The sequence below is a fragment of the Myxine glutinosa genome, chromosome 1 (genome assembly GCF_964187855.1).
Source record: "Myxine glutinosa chromosome 1, kmMyxGlut1.1, whole genome shotgun sequence".
NCBI classification, from domain to species: Eukaryota; Metazoa; Chordata; class Myxini; order Myxiniformes; family Myxinidae; genus Myxine; species Myxine glutinosa.
The window spans coordinates 377690775-377712818 of NC_136261.1; the positions used below are offsets into that span (position 1 = coordinate 377690775).

Genomic DNA, 22044 nt, shown 5'->3' on the forward strand with positions numbered 1-22044 from the left:
TCTCTGAGGGCCTTTCACTCACTCACCGCAGGCAGGTAGGTGGTCTTTCTGTCTTCTACCGACTCCTCTCCGGCCTTGCACCCCCAGCTCTCTCTGTGCTCTGTCCCCCAAATATTCCTACAGGTCGCACAAGATCTGCCAGCAACCCTCTGATGGTTAAACTGCCGAAATCTCGGCTCTCTGCTCACCTTCACTCTTTCATTCCTCTTTTCTCCCGCCTCTGGAACAAACTCCCTCACTCCCTTCAATCCCACTCCTCCCTCCAGGTCTTTAAAACAGCTGTTCACCACCATCTCTTATCTTCCCCCATCCAAAACCTTGATCTTTTCTACCCCCGCTAATTCACCCCAGATCCACCTTGTTTGAAATTCCAACTTCTTTCCTGGAAGTCCTGGCAGTGTCCATATGTTTTATACCTCTCCCACCGCCCCCTTCCCATGCCCCCCCCCCCAAAGCCCTCGCCCTCTCTCAGATCTCTCGATGTCTCCATGTCTCTCGATCCCTGCTCTCAAATGTTGTTTGTGTCCTTCCCCCTCTCTCCCCATCTTGTCTACCGCTCCCGATGTTATATGTTTTATGTGTCTGTTTGTCTTTCTGTGTGATTAATGTTCGCTCTTTCACGAGCCTCGATCTTGTATACACAAAAAAAAAAAAAAAAAAAAAAAAAAAAAAAAATGGCGATGGTAAATATGAGGATGGCGATGGTAAATATGAGGATGGCGATGGTAAATATGAGGATGGCGATGGTAAATATGAGGGTGGCGATGGTAAATATGAGGGTGGCGATGGTAAATATGAGGATGGCGATGGTAAATATGAGGATGGCGATGGTAAATATGAGGATGGCGATGGTAAATATGAGGATGGCGATGGTAAATATGAGGATGGCGATGGTAAATATGAGGATGGCGATGGTAAATATGAGGATGGCGATGGTAAATATGAGGATGGCGATGGTAAATATGAGGATGGCGATGGTAAATATGAGGATGGCGATGGTAAATATGAGGATGGCGATGGTAAATATGAGGATGGCGATGGTAAATATGAGGATGGCGATGGTAAATATGAGGATGGCGATGGTAAATATGAGGATGGCGATGGTAAATATGAGGATGGCGATGGTAAATATGAGGATGGCGATGGTAAATATGAGGATGGCGATGGTAAATATGAGGATGGCGATGGTAAATATGAGGATGGCGATGGTAAATATGAGGATGGCGATGGTAAATATGAGGATGGCGATGGTAAATATGAGGATGGCGATGGTAAATATGAGGATGGCGATGGTAAATATGAGGATGGCGATGGTAAATATGAGGATGGCGATGGTAAATATGAGGATGGCGATGGTAAATATGAGGATGGCGATGGTAAATATGAGGATGGCGATGGTAAATATGAGGATGGCGATGGTAAATATGAGGATGGCGATGGTAAATATGCGGATGGCGATGGTAAATATGAGGATGGCGATGGTAAATATGAGGATGGCGATGGTAAATATGAGGATGGCGATGGTAAATATGAGGATGGCGATGGTAAATATGAGGATGGCGATGGTAAATATGAGGATGGCGATGGTAAATATGAGGATGGCGATGGTAAATATGAGGATGGCGATGGTAAATATGAGGATGGCGATGGTAAATATGAGGATGGCGATGGTAAATATGAGGATGGCGATGGTAAATATGAGGATGGCGATGGTAAATATGAGGATGGCGATGGTAAATATGAGGATGGCGATGGTAAATATGAGGATGGCGATGGTAAATATGAGGATGGCGATGGTAAATATGAGGATGGCGATGGTAAATATGAGGATGGCGATGGTAAATATGAGGATGGCGATGGTAAATATGAGGATGGCGATGGTAAATATGAGGATGGCGATGGTAAATATGAGGATGGCGATGGTAAATATGAGGATGGCGATGGTAAATATGAGGATGGCGATGGTAAATATGAGGATGGCGATGGTAAATATGAGGATGGCGATGGTAAATATGAGGATGGCGATGGTAAATATGAGGATGGCGATGGTAAATATGAGGATGGCGATGGTAAATATGAGGATGGCGATGGTAAATATGAGGATGGCGATGGTAAATATGAGGATGGCGATGGTAAATATGAGGATGGCGATGGTAAATATGAGGATGGCGATGGTAAATATGAGGATGGCGATGGTAAATATGAGGATGGCGATGGTAAATATGAGGATGGCGATGGTAAATATGAGGATGGCGATGGTAAATATGAGGATGGCGATGGTAAATATGAGGATGGCGATGGTAAATATGAGGATGGCGATGGTAAATATGAGGATGGCGATGGTAAATATGAGGATGGCGATGGTAAATATGAGGATGGCGATGGTAAATATGAGGATGGCGATGGTAAATATGAGGATGGCGATGGTAAATATGAGGATGGCGATGGTAAATATGAGGATGGCGATGGTAAATATGAGGATGGCGATGGTAAATATGAGGATGGCGATGGTAAATATGAGGATGGCGATGGTAAATATGAGGATGGCGATGGTAAATATGAGGATGGCGATGGTAAATATGAGGATGGCGATGGTAAATATGAGGATGGCGATGGTAAATATGAGGATGGCGATGGTAAATATGAGGATGGCGATGGTAAATATGAGGATGGCGATGGTAAATATGAGGATGGCGATGGTAAATATGAGGATGGCGATGGTAAATATGAGGATGGCGATGGTAAATATGAGGATGGCGATGGTAAATATGAGGATGGCGATGGTAAATATGAGGATGGCGATGGTAAATATGAGGATGGCGATGGTAAATATGAGGATGGCGATGGTAAATATGAGGATGGCGATGGTAAATATGAGGATGGCGATGGTAAATATGAGGATGGCGATGGTAAATATGAGGATGGCGATGGTAAATATGAGGATGGCGATGGTAAATATGAGGATGGCGATGGTAAATATGAGGATGGCGATGGTAAATATGAGGATGGCGATGGTAAATATGAGGATGGCGATGGTAAATATGAGGATGGCGATGGTAAATATGAGGATGGCGATGGTAAATATGAGGATGGCGATGGTAAATATGAGGATGGCGATGGTAAATATGAGGATGGCGATGGTAAATATGAGGATGGCGATGGTAAATATGAGGATGGTGTTGGTAAATATGAGGATGGTGACGGTAAATATGAGGATGGTGACGGTAAATATGAGGATGGTGACGGTAAATATGAGGATGGTGACGGTAAATATGAGGATGTTGACGGTAAATATGAGGATGGTGACGGTAAATATGAGGATGGTGACGGTAAATATGAGGATGGTGACGGTAAATATGAGGATGGTGACGGTAAATATGAGGATGGTGACGGTAAATATGAGGATGGTGACGGTAAATATGAGGATGATGACGGTAAATATGAGGATGATGATGGTAAATATGAGGATATTATTAAAACATTTTTCTTGAGGTATATATTCAGTTTCTTCCCAGCACAACTCAAAGGTAGTTTCAGTAGATGTCTTCAAGTTTTGAATCTCTTTCTATTTAAGACAAGAGGGAAGAGAAAATATTAATATAGGGTGAAGCAAGGAGAAGGTAAAGTGGATGAGGATATATAATAAATAAACCATACCTCCAAAAAATCGAGCTTGGTGCCAAGGTCGTCGAGATGAAAATTTAGGGTATCACAGGTTGGGAGTAAATAACCACTCTTTAGGATCTCAAAATAACCCCAATCAGAGTTGATATCGTTGTCGTGGTCGTGGTTGTGGTCATCGATCTCAACTATCATCTCTGCGATTGAAGTAATGTTCTGTTGGAAAACAAAGCGAGAAACTATAAAATTTGTAATTAGTAAAGTTGAATCTCACCTCAAGTTTATCAAGATGGAAATTTTAAACTCACATGGGCAGGGAATGAATTGGCACCCTGAGGAACTTCAAGGCTGTGAAATTCCTTGGTTTCATCATCAAACTTCATGTTGTTTGGTTGGTTTTCAATGCTGGAATAAAACAAACAGTTAGTTAAAGTTAATAACACACATACACACAGTATCAAAGTTTGTGAATAATTAATTAGGTTTACTCTCCATGAAATGGAGAGGAAACCTATTATTACTGCTCGAGTTTTTCTTATTATTCTTCCGCCCTATTTTGCACCTCCGAAAACTTCATAATTAATGTTCTCAGCAACCCGTGGTCGGATTGACAGGAAATTTTCACCAAATGATCGCCTCGGCTCCGAGAATTTTTTAATGCTAATTATGACGTCATAGGTCACGTGGTATGGGCGCCATCTTGTAAAACAAATTAAACTTTTCCCCTCTGTATCTCCGAAACGCCTCAATGGAAAAATTTGAGGAATGGCTCATTCTAAAGAACTCTTCAACGGGAACAAAAGACATGTGTATCGAGTATATTAAAAATGCTAACGTTAAGAGGTTAGAATTCGTCAAACAAAAACTTTTCTCCCCCGAAAATGGGATTTTTTCCCCAGATGCTTAGTTTAAAACAGCTCAGAATGCAAAAATTTTCGAAGTCATACGTCACATGGTTCGGCCGCGATCTTGTTTTCCGTGAAAAAACACAAAAACCCCTTTTTCTCCGCAACGGCTGAACGGATCGAGCCCAATCTTGGCAGGCATATTCGCATACCCATGGCGAACAAAAAAGTCAGCAAGCACGACGTCATCTGACACATGGTTGCAGAGTTATGACGTTTTAAAGCTCAAACTAGAAATGGAATCACCTCCATAATTTGTGGAGATATCGAGTGGAATCTTTACACAAATGTTCCTCATGGAGGTATGTTTCAAGGTTACTTGAGACATTTTGATATGTCACATGGTTTGGCCGCAATAAATAATGGAATTTAAATTTTAAAAAGCTTGTAACTCTTGAACCACTGCATGGATCGACTTGAATCTTTAATGCAATGTAGCTCTCATCAAGCGGAACAAGTGTGCAAAATTCCAAGATGATTGGATGTACGGTCTCGAAGCTATAAGTCTTTATTGTTGAAAGAAGAAGAAACACACCATTTTGTCCTTCCAGGCCATGTCTCCCAGTGCTATTGCCATTTTAAGTTTTAATTTCCTTTAAAAACCATTTTCTCTGCAATAATTGGACCGATTGAGATCACATTTTCACCATAGGAGGGACTCTGTCTGTAGAATATTTTAATGGTAATTATGACGTCACAGGTCACGTGGTTCGGCCGCCATATTGTTTTCCGTGAAAACACGAAAACCCCTTTTTCTCTGCAACGGCTGAACAGATCGAGGCCAAACTTTGCAGGCATAATCACATACCCATGATGAACAAAAAAGTCAGCGAGCATGACATAATGCGTCACATGGTTTCAGAGTTATGACGTTTTTAAGCATGAACCTTCAAAACCTAGCTCCTCCCTCATATTTGATCCAATCGAGGAGAACCTTCACAGATCTGTTCAGCATGTCAGTTTACTAAAATGTCATTTTAGAATTTGCGATAGGTCACGTGGTTTGGCAGATATCGTTAATTAAACGAAAATATTTTTTTTTAATGGATATCTCTTGAATCGCTTTATTGATCGACGTGAAACTTCATACTATAGTAGAAGTCATGAAGAGTAACAAGTGTGCAAAATTTCAAGATGATTGGATGTACGGTCTGGAAACTAGAAGTTGTTAATGCCTGAAGAAGAAGAAGAATCACAACACTTTTTTTTGACCAGGCCATGTGACATAACCACCTCACGAGCTAAGGGTAGCTCGAAATTAAATTGTCTTCGGATTCGGCAGTTGCTAGAGGGTGTTAACATTCGAATGCAACAAATCTGGGCAAGTTGTGATGAATTTTCGTAAAACTACACGATATTGTCATTCACATTGGAAAATAACATTGTAAAACTCTCCGCCACCTCGGCTTATTTCTCGCTCTGAAGTTCATCCTGTCTTCAATTTTAAGGAGAAAGAGAGGTATCTGCAAGCAATGGTGACCTTTATTTTGTGGAAATCCGATTAAAAATGACGAAGTTATTCAAAATCTAACATTTTAAATTGGTCGCATTTCCAAAGTGAATTCTTCCTCAGGTAAATCTCCATGCGTGCAGGCACACCTTACGGCGTCAATTTGGCTCCGATTTCAAATTGGATTTCGATTGTCGTATTGTCTCGGATGAGTTAACAAAATACCACAACAAATTTGGTGACAATCATGAAAAATTTGACCAAGTTCGATCGACGGGATACTTCGTTCTTCCGCTGACATACGGCACGGGCCACGGATGACGTCATGCCACGGCATGACGTTCTTCCACGGGTGGCAGATATCGTTAATTAAACGAAAATATTTTTTTAAATGGATGGGGTGGGGGGATGTGTGTGTGTTTGTGTGGAGGCGGCTGTGCGTGTGGGGGGAGGGGTGTGGGGGTGTTTGTGTGTGTGTGTGTGTGTGTGTGTGTGTGTGTGTGTGTGTGTGTGTGTGTGTGTGTGTGTGTGTGTGTGTGTGTGTGTGTGTGTGTGTGTGTGTGTGTGTGTGTGTGTGTGTGTGTGTGTGTGTCGAGGTGGGGGGTGTGTGTGTGTGTACGTGTGGAGGGGTGTGCATGTGGGGGGAGGGGGGATGTGTGTGTGTGTGTGTGTGTGTGTGTGTGTGTGTGTGTGTGTGTGTGTGTGTGTGTGTGTTGGGGGTGGGGGGGATGTGTGCATGTGTTTGTGTATGTGGGGGGGGGGCGGTAGGGGGAATGTGTGTGTGTCTGTGGGGATGTGTGTGTGTATGTGGGGGGGGGGGGTGGATATATGTGTGTGTGTATGTGTGGTGGGTGGGTGTGTGTGTGTGTGTGTGTGGGGGGGGGGGTGGATATGTGTGTGTGTGTGGGGGGGGGTGGATATGTGTGTGTGTGTGTGTGGGGGGGGGGATGTGTGTGTGTGTGTGGGTGTGGGGGGGGTGGATATATGTGTGTATGTGTGGAGGGTGTGTGTGGGGGGGGGATGTGTGTGTGTGTGGGGGGGGGGGGGATGTGTGTGTGTGTGTGTGTGTGTGTGTGTGTGTGTGTGTGTGTGTGTGTGTGTGTGTGTGTGTGTGTGTGTGTGTGTGTGTGTGTGTGTGTGTGTGTGTGTGTGTGTGTGTGTGTGTGTTTTTTTTATCGGGGTTGTACCCAAGGGGGTTGTGTCAAAGCATGCCCAATGAAAGTGGGGTTGTATCAAAAGTGGCGTTGTATCAAAAGTGGGGTTGCATGAAAAATGGGGTTGTATCAAAAGTGGGGTTGTATCAAAAGTGGGTGCGAGTAAACCGGTCATCACTGCCAGCAGTTTTAAAGTGGCAGTTCTAGTTAAATCTCTTACCTCTCACATAACATCTCAAACAAGGTGCTTAATTCATTGACAGTCATTTGTTCTGTTGTTGAGACAGCTTTGGGGAATATTAAAGGGTGAGCCAAACACTCAGCCATCTCATTATGAAGTCCCCTCTGAACTTCAGTTAATTCTATAAGGGTTTCATTCGGATTCTCCCTTCGTTGGTGATAATCATTGGCTTCATTTTCAACATCAACCACCAACTTTGATAACGAGAGGCTGTTAAAAAAAAGAAGAGAAAAAAACAATAATTATTGAGAGGCTGTTAAAAAAACAATAAATATTAATCGTGTTCCATATAAAACAATGAATAATTAATCGTTGAAACAAAAAAAACTTACCTGTCTTGCGATAAAGCTTCAAACTCATTTTTTACCATCACCTCATATTTCCTCATATTTACCATCACCATCCTCATATTTACCATCACCATCCTCATATTTACCATTACCATCCTCATATTTACCATTACCATCCTCATATTTACCATCACCATCCTCATATTTACCATCATCATCCTCATATTTACCATTACCATCCTCATATTTACCATCACCATCCTCATATTTACCAACATCATCCTTATATTTACCATTACCATCCTCATATTTACCATCACCATCCTCATATTTACCATTACCATCCTCATATTTACCATCACCATCCTCATATTTACCATTACCATCCTCATATTTACCATCATCCTCATATTTGCCATCACCATCCTCATATTTACCATTACCATCCTCATATTTACCATCACCATCCTCATATTTACCATCACCATCCTCATATTTACCATCACCATCCTCATATTTACCATCACCATCCTCATATTTACCATCACCATCCTCATATTTACCAACATAATCCTTATATTTACCATTACCATCCTCATATTTACCATCATCATCCTCATATTTACCATCACCATCCTCGTATTTACCATCACCATCCTCATATTTACCATCACCATCCTCATATTTACCATCACCATCCTCATATTTACCATTACCATCCTCATATTTACCATCATCATCCTCATATTTACCATCACCATCCTCATATTTACCATCATCATCCTCATATTTACCATCACCATCTTCATATTTACCATCACCATCTTCATATTTACCATCACCATCCTCATATTTACCATTACCATCCTCATATTTACCATCACCATCCTCATATTTACCATTACCATCTTCATATTTACCATTACCATCCTCATATTTACCATCACCATCTTCATATTTACCATCACCATCCTCATATTTACCATTACCATCCTCATATTTACCAACATCATCCTCATATTTACCATCACCATCTTCATATTTACCATTACCATCCTCATATTTACCATTACCATCCTCATATTTACCAACATCATCCTCATATTTACCATCACCATCCTCATATTTACCATCACCATCTTCATATTTACCAACATCATCCTCATATTTACCATCACCATCTTCATATTTACCATCACCATCCTCATATTTACCATTACCATCCTCATATTTACCATTACCATCCTCATATTTACCAACATCATCCTCATATTTACCATCACCATCTTCATATTTACCATCACCATCCTCATATTTACCATTACCATCCTCATATTTACCATTACCATTGTGGAAGTGTAACTCAGTGTAACTTATTAATTGGCACTGGTAACTTATTAATTAACACTGGTAACGAAGCAGATACATTTTACCTGCAAACTCTGTGAAAGCCGAGTTCCTAAATGAGTGTCAGGAATGTGCCCGAACATGGTAATCTCTTGTCCACCTGGTCACAGCCCCTGGCTGGAGCACCCCCCTATCGTTTGGTAAACGGAACTCACAGCAGGAGGGGAGCGAGCTGATGCCAGGACTTGGTGCATGCATGACCTCGGGGCATTAGCGGAGAAAGGATTAACGTTCAGCGGACAGGGGATTAAGTCCAGTTTGTCCATATAAACGAGAGCAAACGTTGAGTCAAGGGAACTTGTGAGCAGAAGCTCTGACCGACGGAACGGACGAGGACTCATCATCAGACCCTCTGCCCGACGGGAGTGGCGGAGGAACATCGGCCGAACGAGAAGGACCATGCGAAAAGAGTTAACCTGGTCCATTGAATTATGCGGTATTATTTGGTAATGGAATGAAGTGAATAACCAGTTAATAAACCAGACCTTTTGTAAAACCTGTGTCCGGTCATTGGAGTCTTGAGTCTCCCCCACTACTTCCCCTACAATTTGGAGGCACCGCTGACATCAATTGTACAAACAAGTCTTTAAAAGGTGAGTGTGGCTTGTTTTTGTCCAATATGATTTACGAACTTGGAAATAGTTTTGTACATACATGGGGGAGGAGGTGGTCCTGGGGGTTCCTTGCGCACCGATGCCGCGATATAGATGATATGAAGTCACGAATGGTACTTCGATAAACGATTGTACCTATTATTCGTGTTTTTCTAAAGGATTTCTGTAAATACGTATTTTTTGCGCTGTCTAAATAAAATGCACCAGGTCGGCGCTGGTCATTAAAGGCCTTACTGTGACCTGGGAGCAAACGGAGCATGCGTGCACCATGCGACCATTTGATTCCAAGACGTGTAAGGCCGGTACACTCATTTACACACCCGTACACGTGTAAAGTAGTTTTTTTTTTTGCACTTGTTCAAAACACGCGACTTGCTCGGCTTGCGACAGGGAGCCGGGAAATGGAATTATATTTATATATATATATTTTACCTCATTCCAATTTATGGTATTGCGACAAAACGGCTTATATCTTTGGAACGACTGGTCGGATTTAGACAAATTAAACGGAATTGTGTAGGACGAAAGCCGTGGGTCCAAAGTAAAAAAAAAAAAAAAAAAAATTTTTTTTATAAATTATAAAAAGGAGAGAAGAGAAGGAGAGAATTTTTTTTTTCAGTTTTCCCGCCATGTCTAAAACTCGTTCGATCAACAAATAAATTCATGACAGAATACCCCACCTCATGCCGGTCCAGAATTATTGTGAAAGATGGCGATTGGATGAAAATTGCATACCAACACTCCCTCACTGTCCCTCATTGTCCCTCATGTCCATTCCGGCACCCTGTCTCTTGCTCCCGCTCCTTCTCCTCCCCTCCCTCTAGTTCCCATAGGTGGACGTTTTGCGAGAAGCAAAGCGTTTTGCAGGAAGCTTCCAGGAAGCAAAGCCAGGGCTGTTGCTTTTTGTGTATTTTCTCTGCGCCCCATACTCGCAGATTTGGTTGGTACAAATATTTTATTGAAAGGTGAAAGATACTTTTGTGGAAAGCAATGGCAGACCACCCATTGTCACCACTTTCATGAGCTCAGAGAAATAAAAAAATTCCAAATTCCACTCTGATGGCTCAGTGGAAATCGGCAGCAGAGTGGGAATCGGCAGACAATGGAACAGCTAGCGACGAGTGTTTGTGAGTAACAACCACGCTCTGGTCGAGGTTCATAGGAGGGGTGATGCTTACTGATTCGGCATGCTTACAATAGATATTAATGGCGAAGGTTGTGGTTGGTTCGATTTAGCGAAATGGACGTTCTTTGAACGGGTTAAATGAGAATTTTCATATTGGATGTCAAAGCAACGAAGAGTTTTGTGGGATTATGGGGTCATATCGCGACATCATGGAAAAGCTGGTGTAAATGGTGGGATGTCAGAGGTAATGGTGTGGTTTAATGTTCACACTGTTTTGGAAAATAATGCTCGATGCAACATGATCCTAAAAAGAACCCATCCCTACATCTAAGGATCAGGAAGGGAAGGAATGGAAAATTTGAAGTATTAAAGTTACGGAACTCAAAATGTCTGGGTTTGGATGTAGTCATTAAAGGATTGAGTCATTCATTGGTTTGATGATGGTCCTAATATTTTGATAAATGTTTGATAATGGTCCTGGTAATTTTATTCCTAGGAATAATATTGCTAGTGTTTTGTCTGAAGATTTTAATGGGATTTTAATAAGATTTTAATGGGATTTTAATAGGATTTTAATGGGATTTTAATGGGATTTAATGGGATTTTAATGGGATAAATTGGGAACATTCAAATGTTGGGTTGTGCTAACGTTTCCACAACGTCGCTACAACGTTTCACTTTCGTTGTTGCAACGTTTTGCTCCAACGTTTTGGGAACATTCAAATGTTGTGTTTTGCTAACGTTTCCACAACGTCGCTACAACGTTTCACTTTCGTTGTTGCAACGTTTTGCTCCAACGTTTTGGGAACATTCACATGTTGAGTTTTGCTAACGTTTCCACAACGTCGCTACAACGTTTCACTTTCGTTGTTGCAACGTTTTGCTCCAACGTTTTGGGAACATTCAAATGTTGTGTTTTGCTGACGTTTCCACAACGTCGCTACAACGTTTCACTTTCGTTGTTGCAACGTTTTGCTCCAACGTTTTGGGAACATTCAAATGTTGTGTTTTGCTGACGTTTCCACAACGTCGCTACAACGTTTCACTTTCGTTGTTGCAACGTTTTGCTCCAACGTTTTGGGAACATTCAAATGTTGTGTTTTGCTGACGTTTCCACAACGTCGCTACAACGTTTCACTTTCGTTGTTGCAACGTTTTGCTCCAACGTTTTGGGAACATTCAAATGTTGTGTTTTGCTGACGTTTCCACAACGTCGCTACAACGTTTCACTTTCGTTGTTGCAACGTTTTGCTCCAACGTTTTGGGAACATTCAAATGTTGTGTTTTGCTGACGTTTCCACAACGTCGCTACAACGTTTCACTTTCGTTGTTGCAACGTTTTGCTCCAACGTTTTGGGAACATTCAAATGTTGTGTTTTGCTGACGTTTCCACAACGTCGCTACAACATTTCACTTTCGTTGTTGCAACGTTTTGCTCCAACGTTTTGGGAACATTCAAATGTTATGTTTTGCTGACGTTTCCACAACGTCGCTACAACGTTTCACTTTCGTTGTTGCAACGTTTTGCTCCAACGTTTTGGGGACACTCAAATGTTAAGTAAATCGGATAAGAATTCACGAGTTATTTCACGAGTTATTCACGAGGTAATTACAGTAATTACAGTTCCGGTAATTACAGTAATTACAGTAATCATTACAGTAATTGCAGTAATCTTATTACAGTAATTACATTACATTAACTCAGGCACCTTTTGAGTAAGGAAGCTGATATTTGGACATGACACTGACCAAGTGATGTGGCTGTCAAGGAAATTTTGATTTATTGATTAATCATTTAATAAATTAACTCGTTGATTTATAAATGACTTATTTAATTAAAAGTCCTCAGAGATACATCTTCGGAGGAAATACTTGCAGATTGGTTATGCTATGAGCCAATTGATTAAGGAAAATATTTTGTGATGGCCATATTGGCAATTTCGTGGCCATATTCGTGGCAACTCAGTTAGTGCCACTGCACCTTTAAAATGCATCCCTGCGTTCATTTTTCGATCGATTGAGTTGAAATTTTGAACAATCGGATCTGGACTGTCGTTGTTAACGACTCTAGCATGCACTCGTCCAATCAGGATGGAGCGGTATGGTCCCCGGATCATCACTGCCCGCAGTGTTAATTAGTTTTACTTTTTTCTCTTGGTCATATAATTTTGAAGACATGCATGTCATGATAGAGGAAATGTTTGTTCTGTTGAACGGAATAAATGTTGTTTATTTGTGTGGGTGTGTATTTTTGTGTATTTTGGATATATTTTTCACGACTAATTCCAGTTAACATCCTGCAAAATTTGCTCGTTTGCTGGCCGAGTCGAAATTGCATTGAGTTTCTATGGCATGCACCATTAAAAGCGCTGTGTAATGTTTGAGCTCCCTTATTTCGTTTTGGTCATGCGGATGAGCAAACAAAGTGACAAATGCTGCGGCTGGAGCAGTAGAAGCGATGTTTTTTTAATGGAAACGATGTAATGAGTAATTAAAAGTGGGAGGGGGCAACACCACGCATACCTCTTTTAAGGTGTGTATAAACCCTGGAATAAACGTGGGAGGGGGCAACACCACGCATACCTCTTTTAAGGTGTGTATAAACCCTGGAATATTTCAGCAATCAATACAATGCTGAAACTATGTAAGTTAAGTTAATGAGTAATTTAATGAGTAATTTAATAAGTAATTTAATGAGTAATTTAATGAGTCATTTAATAAGTAATTTAATGAGTAATTTAATAAGTAATTTAATGAGTAATTTAATAATTAATTTAATAAGTAATTTAATGAGTAATTTAATGAGTAATTTAATGAGTCATTTAATAAGTAATTTAATGAGTAATTTAATGAGGAATTTAATGAGGAATTTAATGAGGAATAAACGTGGGAGGGGGCAACACCACGCATACCTCTTTTAAGGTGTGTATAAACCCTGGAATATTTCAGCAATCAATACGATGCTGAAATGATGTAATTTACTGTGTAAGAGGGTCGACCTTGGGTTTGTTTGGGTTTGTTGTTTATTTTTGTGGGTGTGTATTTTTTGTGTATTTTGGATATATTTTCACGACTAATTCCAGTTAACATCCTGCAAAATTTGCTCGTTTGCTGGCCGAGTCGAAATTGCGTTGAGGTCCTATGGCATGCGCCATTAAAAGCGCTGTGTAATGGTTGAGCTCCCTTTATTTCGTTTTGGTCATGCGGATGAGCAGACAAAATGACGAATGCTGCGGCTGGAGCAGTGGAAGCGATTTTTGAATTGTTCAATGATTATTCGATATTGTTATGACTTATTGTCAATAGGTATACTAAGTGGCCATGAGGTAGCCTGTTGCTATGTACAGTTTTATTCTATTGTTGATTATACCACATAGCTGTGGTGATAAAGGAAATGTTCGTTTTAAATAGATGATTATGATAGGACCATGACTATAAAATCATGATGATTATTATGAATGATATCATAGGGTTCAAATGTAGAATGATTGCACGAACTTGGAAAAGAACTTTCAAGCCCTATGGGATAAATTGGGTATTACAAGCGATGGAGTTTCAAAATTTAGCATGATTGAAGGAATTTTACAGTCTTATTTCAGGAGTTTTACGAAATTTATATTGCCAAGAGATTTGGGTACTATTAAAAGAAAAATGATGAGATATTTTTCCCAAAGAACTTTAATATCTGCCATCCATTTTGGCTGTCTCACGAATGAAGGATGAGTTGCCTTTAGTGGTTGCAAAGAAAATTTGTGGAGACCAGGCAAAATGGGGAAATATGTCAGATATGACCCTAGGACAGGACTGTGATTCATCAATTAACATGAGGTACGAACCAGAGGTGACGACCGATGAGATTCGATCTCAGTCAATGGATGGACCTGTCCTGACATCATTGGGGAAAGGGCTTATGCAAGGAGTCATCCAAAATGATTAATTTGATTTATTGATGAATATTGATGAATTAATTGAAATTGAATAATTGATTGAATTGTTGATTGATTGAATCTAATTGATTGAATTTAATTGAATACATTTAACTGAATAAATTGAACTGAATAAATTGAATTGAATATGTTGATTGTTTGATTGATGAAAATGCGGTCTCAAGAAAGAAGCTTTGATATCTTTGCGAGATATCAATGTGGAGACAACCTGGGAAAATTGAGCAAGGTGGTGAGTTTATATACAGATATATATGTGCGGTTACCATTGTGTGATTTCCCCGTCAACAGAGCGGACACCTGAGGATTCACCCATTTCATACTGACCCTCCGGCTCATCTGCAAATACTGATCTGTGAGATTGGATTGTGCAAAAGCCACAGCTGAGGGAGATTCTCTGGAAATCACCGTGTGAACAGGTGGAGAGATCCTTCCTGGAGGTACGAGTGAAGCTTTAGAGGAACAAACTACAACACATCCAATGCTACTTTGATAAAAGGCAGAATGGGAAATGGAGCCTGCAAGAATACACAAGGACAACCAGAGATTCCACAAAAAGGTACTTGTACACATCATATGTACGACCGTTATGGTGCCGAAGCTATAAGGCAGGTCGAGAATTGGTATTTGTGGACAAAGGGACATGATGAGGAGTTTCCAAGAGATGGTACATTTGAGCGAAGTCGATTGGAAAGATTAGAACAAAGATTGAAAGCCAGAAAGAGACAGAATCTAACGGTAGACTGGCTTGCATTCCATCTTTGGGATGGTGAATCCAGACAACGGGAACAGCAAGAACGGATAACGGATCTAGAATTTAAAATAAAAAGGATACAGGATACAGTGGAGGAGACAAATGCACAACTGCCCTCGAAATTAGGAATGAAAGTGACAGTTGTCCCATCTGATTTCCAGTTGTCTCCCCAAAAAGGACGGTACAGAGAATTTTTTCGTGTTTCAGGAGATAACGAGAGATTGCAGTGGCAACTCAGGGATGTAGAGATGCAGCCCAGCAATACAAGTGCACAGGTGCACAGCCCAGGCAACGACAGAAACCGGTGTTTCAAGTGTGGACGGATGGGACATTGGAAAAGAGGATGTCCGTATACCAAAAGGAAGACAAGTTAATAGGGTAAACCAAGATCAAGGGTACCAGTGCTGACCGATACCTCAGACAATGATTAGGCCTTCATTGCGACAAATCCCAAATGACGATTGGCCTCAACAAATTAGATTACTGGACAAACATGAATAACTGTCGATGATTCTTGGGTCTGAAAAGTTTTCGGAGCAAGAATTATTCATTCTTTTTTTTGCTTGTAAGCAAATTAGTAATTAATTGATCAAATGCCGAAATTGGATCTTTTATGTTGGGCACACAATTTTAAATTTACAAAGTTGGAACAATTGCTTTGCAAATTTTTGAAACTAAGTGACAAGAGTCACATGATGATCAGGTGGGAATTTCGGACTAGTGTTCCACATGATTGATAGGTCAGTGGTCGACTGACATGCAAATGGGTGTGTAGTCAAATTTGGATAAATTATGGTGGGAACTGAAAGGGTAATTTCAATGTGACATTATAGGGGTTTTCTAAGAATAAACTTTTTGGTCTATTTGTGTATTAGCATTTATAAAATTGAAGGACAAATTTTATGAAATTGAAATAAAATTGACACCCATCTTGATCTGTAAATAATGGTTCCAACGCAAACAAATACGCATAATGCATGTGTGTGTGTGTTTATGTGTGTCAATGTTAGTGTTTTTGTTTTTGTTGTTTTGTATATCAATCTTACAAGATTGTTGACACCGACAGTGTGCCTGTCTGGAAATGGATAGTTTTATGTGGATGGGATTGAATATCCAGAGAATCCGTAAAATAAAATAGAAATATAATTTGATTATGAACATTATCTCTTTTGTCAAGGGAAATGGAATATAAAGATTTGATGTGCTGGGTTATGAGCAGCCATTAATTAATAGTAAAATTGTGAGTAATTTTGGGATTCCATTTTTGATAGAATTTATATGAGAATAACATCTATTTATGGATATGAGCTTCATAAAAGGAAATGAGGGAGTACAAAATTATCCAAATTTGGGAGAGGTCTTACACTGACTTCCCAGAATACTCTGCTCATGGATTTATATATATATATATATATAAACTTGAATTTTATCAGCATATAAATTGTGCTGCATGTATGGATGTGTATTAGGCATAGATGATATGGGAAAATAGTAAAGAAAATCTTGCTGATTTGAACTATTGTGAGTTTTAAAACGGAATGCATTGTGAATCTTAAACCAAGGGGCAGCCATGAACGCGCTGTTACGTTATTTATACTCAGAACGCGATGTCACGTGTACCTGCAACATATTTGTTAAACTCGCACACCTATATTGGCATACTGGTGTCAGTAGTACTCACTGGGTGCATAGAAATGGATGAGCAACAGTTAAGGGGGTTTAAAATAAAAACACTTACTTGGATATTTTCTACAAAAGTATGGGTTTCAATAAGTGGTAGCTGTACACATGGGATTCATCAAATTAAGTTTTGGAGTTCAAACAAAGTCACTGGTTAACAGATGGGAATGGATAGTAAATAAATTCTTCGATGCTGGGTAAATGAAGTGAGATATTACAAAGACTTATTAGAGCTATTGTTCTTCCTTGCAGCAGTGGGAGAAAATTTAGATCCAACATAATGAATCTATAAATGAATGTGATAGGGATAATATCCTCAATTTGTACTAATTATTTGATTGTGGGTAAAGGAATTAATTTATCGTGGTGGATTGTTAACAAGCAGCCTGAAATGTCCTGAGAGTGTGCATCCATGTAATCAGAAATCCCAGATTTGTTTTTTACAAACAACATTTTGGTAGAGATCTTATGTGGATGAATACTTGCTTGGTAGATAAAAACGGTACTGCATGTTGGCAGCCACTTCGGTGGCCATTTAGGCCGAACAAATAGGGAAAAACTGTAATTGAATATGTAATTTACAGATGAGTATTTGGGAAGTAAAAAGGGAATTTATTGATTTGGGAGACATTTTTCGAAGGTTTATTAAAGTGTTGCAATATGACATTTGGCAAGGAAAATTATTGGATGGGAAAATTAGATCTGTTTATAAAATGAGTTTGTTGACCCATTGAAGTTAATTCTTTGAATTGTTGTTTAATTAGCATTTTGAGTTCAAATTGGAAATAGTTTGGTAGAGCTTTGGTTAAAACCTTTGGTTGCAGTGTTTTGGAACAAATTGATAAACCGTAGGAGGTTGATAAGAATAGAAACAAATATGGACCTAAAATAGAGAGATTGTTATGATGATATGAATAATACCGAGATTAAAAGAATGAATCAAGTGATGTTGCAAATGAATAGTGAATACAGTAGAATTAAGATAATGGCATAACGACAATGTTATGAGTTGTGTCAATTACAATATCAGTGAACTCATATCACCACGAGTGACACACTGTTAGGAAAAAAAAAAAAGAGGGAAAAGAAAAAGTGGAGAGGAATTATGGTAATAATACATTATGTTTAATTTGTTGGTTTGGGAAAATTGTTGTTGGGAATTAGGTATTCCCGTTTGTGATTGTAATCATATACAATTTATTTTCTTAGAGTAGTGCTAAAATACCTGCATGAGTTAATTTTTGAACTATATTAACCTGAAAGCAATTGTGGATGCTATTCTTAGTTTAGTAATAAAATACATACCTGATTGAATATTATTTGTGTGACGCATATAAATGAATATAACTTTTGTGTTAAGGAAAAACAACAAATTGTTGAATGTGAAACTGTCGGAAGATATACATGATTATGCTGATTTCATGGTAAGATGTACCCTATCTGATTCAGTGTGTGCGGAAAGCAGATTCAGATGTGACTGAGCATAAGGATAAGACGAGATCACATTTTGAAGGGAGTGCTAACGGAATTGGGAAGAAGTTCGAGAAAGAAAATTTGTGGCTAAAAATGAAGTTAATCATGGCATACACCCTCTTTCTCAAAGAATGATGAAGACATTCTCCCGTGTAACTTGGAGATGAATGCTTACCTTCACCAAGGAAATTTATGTGACCATTTGCCTGGATCACACTGCAACATATTGTAACGAATGTGGAAACGTTACAATGTGAACATTACAAAAGTACGGTAACACCCTGTTAATGTAAATAATGGTCGCAGTCGGCGTCCTAGTTAATTCCATGAAACTTACACGCAGGTCACGATATATCTTTTAAATAGTGTATTTCCTTATTCCATGTAGGCTAAGTATGTGTTTCCCACTAAATTGACTTTGCATTGTATCAAACAAAATAAGCGTAGGCCCTTCCAATTTCCCCAAAACCTCCCTTCCAATTGCCTTCCACATTTTGGCCGGTTTTCTTCAAACCACCATTGGCCACGAGGTAGGGTTGGGGAAGAAAGGCGTGTCTCCACCTCGTCATAAGAGGGAAGGAGTGAACCAGCCCTAACAGCCAATTAGCACCGCGGTGAGTGACCCGGTAGGCGTGCCCTCGGAGTCGGCGGCTTGATTTCGCCCGAGGTGATAAAAGCGACTGTAAGGGACTGCTTTGAGAGATTACCCTGGGAGAGGAGCAAAGAGGCTGCACCAAAAGGAGCGGTGAGATGCGAAACGCTCCGAGGAAAAGCGGAGAGGTGCTCGGCAAGGAGACCAGCTTTGGAGAGACGCGCTGAAAGGAGGGAGACGGCTCCACCCCAAGAAGAGGAGCAGGTGTGCCGAACCAGCGCGTAACGTCTACCGCAGTGGAGACATGACGGAGGGTTTCCCGCCAAAACCGCGAGGAATTGCGAAATGCGGCCTCCCGACCTTGCCTCCCTCTCAAGCAATCCATCTCAAGCCTTACCTGCCTGCATTATCCCCTGTGTAAGTGTGAACGTCCTGTCCTGCTCGTGTCTTGGGGTTAAGTAAAAATGAATAGTGTAAGTTAACCATTCGCTGTGTTACTGCTTCTTCCATCCATTGCTGTGTGTGTATAATAAAATCTGTTCTTCCTCCGTATTCTTCTTCTTCTTCTTTTTCTTTCTCTTTTGGTCGCTTTAGAGATTTCCCGATTGAATATCTGTGGGGCGATCTGGTCAACGTCGGGTGGAATCGGGTTTTAATCGGGGAGTAACTGTTCGGACGCGGTTAAATACACCACCGCTCGGTCAATATAACATCTAAAAGCCGCGTCTGTAACAATATGAAAGAAAGGCGATCACTTACTCTTGTTCGAAGGCTTCGAACATTCACCACATCAGAAGTTGCAGGACAACGACATTTTACCTGCAACCTCTGTGAAATGCGGGGACATATGTTATTACTTCACCAACGTCCGGGGAACCAGCATGGAGCTGCAAAAAAACGGCTGTGCCCTTGTCACAACAGCTGTGCACGATTCTGCTGGTTGCTCCTGGTAAGGACCATGAATGACCTGAACACCATGGTCCCAACATCATTGTGGATGCATCCGGCATCCCTGTTCCACATCTTGCTGGCCAATCAACATCACACCAATACTTGCTGCCCACTCACAATGAGGGAGGAGGCAAGTCGACTACAACTGGGTGAAGGCCTTGTTCAGGAATTACTATGGTTTACAGCAAAAAGTGGCAAGAATGCTACAAGGAGAGCAGGGTCAGTCTATGACTCCGCAATGTTACCACAACAGCGAAATCCTACACGAAGTAGTGCAGGAGCTATGAAGACATTAGGAGAAAATGTTTCATACCAGGATTCAAACACAAGTGATCAGCCCTTCCTTTCAAACAAAGTCAACATTTGTGGGGAGGCAAACGTTTTTGCCAGATGGTGCAGATGCTTTACAAAACTTGAAAATGAAGTGAAATTGTTGTATCTTGGTGATGGTGAAGTGTTGTTTTGAAAATATATTTGTGATGCAAATGCAATAGATTGAACGATATGGAAGGAGTCAATGACCAACGAAATGTTTTGTGATTCTTGCAGGATGACGGTGTATGCCCAAGGGAATTTGATTACCAAACTGATTGATTATTTACTTATACTTGTAATGATGTTTACTTGTAGTGATTGATTGTTTACTTATATTGATGTTTAGATTAATGGTTAAAAAAACAAAAACAAAAAGATGAGGGAATTGTGGAAGTGTAACTCAGTGTAACTTATTAATTGGCACTGGTAACTTATTAATTAACACTGGTAACGAAGCAGATACATTTTACCTGCAAACTCTGTGAAAGCCGAGTTCGTAAATGAGTGTCAGGAATGTGCCCGAACATGGTAATCTCTTGTCCACCTGGTCACAGCCCCTGGCTGGAGCACCCCCCTATCGTTTGGTAAACGGAACTCACAGCAGGAGGGGAGCGAGCTGATGCCAGGACTTGGTGCATGCATGACCTCGGGGCATTAGCGGAGAAAGGATTAACGTTCAGCGGACAGGGGATTAAGTCCAGTTTGTCCATATAAACGAGAGCAAACGTTGAGTCAAGGGAACTTGTGAGCAGAAGCTCTGACCGACGGAACGGACGAGGACTCATCATCAGACCCTCTGCCCGACAGGAGTGGTGGAGGAACATCGGCCGAACGAGAAGGACCATGCGAAAAGAGTTAACCTGGTCCATTGAATTATGCGGTATTATTTGGTAATGGAATGAAGTGAATAACCAGTTAATAAACCAGACCTTTTGTAAAACCTGTGTCCGGTCATTGGAGTCTTGAGTCTCCCCCACTACTTCCCCTACACCATCCTCATATTTACCAACATCATCCTCATATTTACCATCACCATCCTCATATTTACCATCACCATCCTCATATTTACCATTACCATCCTCATATTTACCATCACCATCTTCATATTTACCATCATCATCCTCATATTTACCATTACCATCCTCATATTTACCAACATCATCCTCATATTTACCATCACCATCTTCATATTTACCATTACCATCTTCATATTTACCAACATCATCCTCATATTTACCATCACCATCTTCATATTTACCATCACCATCCTCATATTTACCATTACCATCCTCATATTTACCATCACCATCCTCATATTTACCATCACCATCTTCATATTTACCATTACCATCCTCATATTTACCATCACCATCCTCATATTTACCATTACCATCCTCGTATTTACCAACATCATCCTCATATTTACCATCACCATCTTCATATTTACCATTACCATCTTCATATTTACCATTACCATCCTCATATTTACCATCACCATCTTCATATTTACCATCATCATCCTCATAT

The 22044-nt window shown here is 40.3% G+C and overlaps 1 protein-coding gene and 1 long non-coding RNA gene across 2 annotated transcripts in view; both read right to left on the reverse strand.

Moving 5' to 3' along the window:
- Window positions 1-22044, reverse strand: part of LOC137415233 (E3 ubiquitin-protein ligase TRIM7-like) — a 404481-nt gene that overhangs the window by 258343 nt on the left and 124094 nt on the right. The window lies entirely within an intron of this gene.
- LOC144889845 (uncharacterized) lies at window positions 3335-6552 on the reverse strand. The gene is made up of 3 exons (XR_013622110.1): window positions 3930-6552; window positions 3658-3837; window positions 3335-3565 (listed from the first exon to the last, which is right to left on the reverse strand). It is a non-coding gene; the product is annotated as an uncharacterized LOC144889845 (long non-coding RNA).